Source organism: Salvelinus fontinalis, unplaced genomic scaffold (assembly GCF_029448725.1).
Source record: "Salvelinus fontinalis isolate EN_2023a unplaced genomic scaffold, ASM2944872v1 scaffold_0027, whole genome shotgun sequence".
Lineage (NCBI taxonomy): Eukaryota > Metazoa > Chordata > Actinopteri > Salmoniformes > Salmonidae > Salvelinus > Salvelinus fontinalis.
The window spans coordinates 213,316-215,815 of NW_026600236.1; the positions used below are offsets into that span (position 1 = coordinate 213,316).

Consider the following 2,500-nt stretch of genomic DNA (forward strand, 5'->3'; position numbering starts at 1 on the left):
CTCTCTCTCTCTCTCTCTCTCTCTCTCTATCTCTCTCCTTCTCTCTCTCTCCTCTCTCTCTCTCCTCTCTCTCTCTCTCATTTTCTTTTTCACTCGCTTTCTCTCTCTCTTTCTCTCTCTTTCCCCTTCTCTCTTCTCTCTTCTCAACAATTCTGGGTCACAGGAAACAGACGAGTTACAATAAAAACAACACTGTATTATGTCTTTATTATGTCAGGAAGGCTTGAAATTAAAGAGACAGTGTCTTCCTTTGTACTTCAGAGGAAAATGTCTTGGCATCAAACGGGATGAGAGTTGATATAACTATCTAGGTCAAGCCTCAGTGGGGCTCAGACTGTACAATTCACTCTCATCTCTTATCAGTTAGAAGATTGAAGGTTTGGGGTTGGGGGGGGGGGGGGATTGGGGGGGGGGACTGGAGAACTTTGAACATATTTTGGGGTAGGAACATTTCATGATCTTGTTTCACAGTGTGTCTCAAACTGATGTCTCTCTGTCCCCATTACAACCCATTACAACCCGTTGCAACCTGTTACAACACATTACAACCCATTACAACCCATTGCAACCCATTACAACTCATTACAACCCATCACAACCCTTTACAACCCATCACAACCCTTTACAACCCGTTGCAACCCATTACAACCCGTTGCAACCCATTACAACCCATTACAACCCATCACAACCCTTTACAACCCGTTGCAACCCATTACAACCCATTACAACCCATCACAACCCATTACAACCAATCACAACCCATCGCAACCCATCACAACCCGTTCCAACCCATCACAACCCGTTCCAACCCATCACAACCCGTTCCAACCCATCACAACCCGTTCCAACCCATCACAACCCGTTCCAACCCATCACAACCCATTACAACCCGTTACAACCCATTGTAACCCATTCCAACACATTGTAACCCATTACAACCCATTGTAACCCATTCCAACCCATTGTAACCCATTCCAACCCATTGTAACCCATTCCAACCCATTGTAACCCATTCCAACCCATTGTAACCCATTCCAACCCATTGTAACCCATTCCAACCCATTGTAACCCATTCCAACCCATTGTAACCCATTCCAACCCATTGTAACCCATTCCAACCCGTTACATCCCGTTACATCCCGTTACATCCCGTTACATCCCGTTACAACCCGTTACATCCCGTTACATCCCGTTACATCCCGTTACAACCCGTTACATCCCGCTACAACCCGTTACAACCCGTTACAACCCGTTACATCCCGTTACATCCCGTTACAACCCGTTACAACCCGTTACAACCCGTTACATCCCGTTACATCCCGTTACATCCCGTTACATCCCGTTACAACCCGTTACATCCCGTTACAACCCGTTACATCCCGTTACATCCCGTTACATCCCGTTACAACCCGTTACATCCCGTTACATCCCGTTACATCCCGTTACATCCCGTTACAACCCGTTACATCCCGTTACATCCCGTTACATCCCGTTACAACCCGTTACATCCCGCTACAACCCGTTACAACCCGTTACAACCCGTTACAACCCGTTACATCCCGTTACATCCCGTTACATCCCGTTACAACCCGTTACAACCCGTTACATCCCATTACAACCCATTACAACCCGTTACAACCCGTTACAACCCAACTCTACTTTGCCTTTTCTTCTTCCTACAAAACCTCCAGCAAAGCTTCCACTTTATAATGGTTTCCAGAGTAGGAGCTGTAAAGACCACCCTCTAATTCCAGTCACAGTGGGTTTTGTCTGTTAGTAAAAGCTGTGTATTAACGTAGGACATGGTAGCTGAACACGCCTGTTGATTTGCCGTAAAGAGGCTGGTGATGATGAGATCAATGAGATCATTGAGTGGGTGGTTAATGGAATGTAGAGCACGGCCTCAGACCCCTGATCAGCATTTACCCTGTCAACTGTTCAAACATCAACATCACAACTCTCTCTGTGTGTGTGTGTGTGTGTGTGTGTGTGTGTGTGTGTGTGTGTGTGTGTGTGTGTGTGTGTGTGTGTGTGTGTGTGTGTGTGTGTGTGTGTGTGTGTGTGTGTGTGTGTGTGTGTGTGTGTGTGTGTGTGTGTGTGTGTGTGTGCGTTTGCAGCATATCTCTGTGTGTGTGTGTGTGTGTGTGTGTGTGTGTTTGCAGCATATCTGTGTGTGTGTGTGTGTGTGTGTGTGTGTGTGTGTGTGTGTGTGTGTGTGTGTGTGTGTGTGTGTGTGTGTGTGTGTGTGTGTGTGTGTGTGTGTGTGTGTGTGTGTGTGTGTGTGTACTGTAAATTGAATCTAAAAGAATCACAGCACCTCCGCCAATGCATCCTCAATCTGATAAAGAGGGTGTTTATTTCAAACTCTGATTTCATATTTTCCCCTCTCTATCTTTCTCCCTCCCTGTCTCTTTCCCCCTCTCTCTCTCTCTCTTTCTCTATCTACCCCCCTCCCTGTATCCCTCCCTCTGTTTCCCCCCTGTATCCCTCCCTCCATGTA

At 46.7% G+C, this 2,500-nt stretch overlaps 1 protein-coding gene across 5 annotated transcripts in view; it reads left to right on the forward strand.

The window, feature by feature from the left end:
• Positions 1 to 2,500, forward strand: part of LOC129842263 (glutamate receptor-interacting protein 2-like) — a 217,966-nt gene that overhangs the window by 160,959 nt on the left and 54,507 nt on the right. The window lies entirely within an intron of this gene.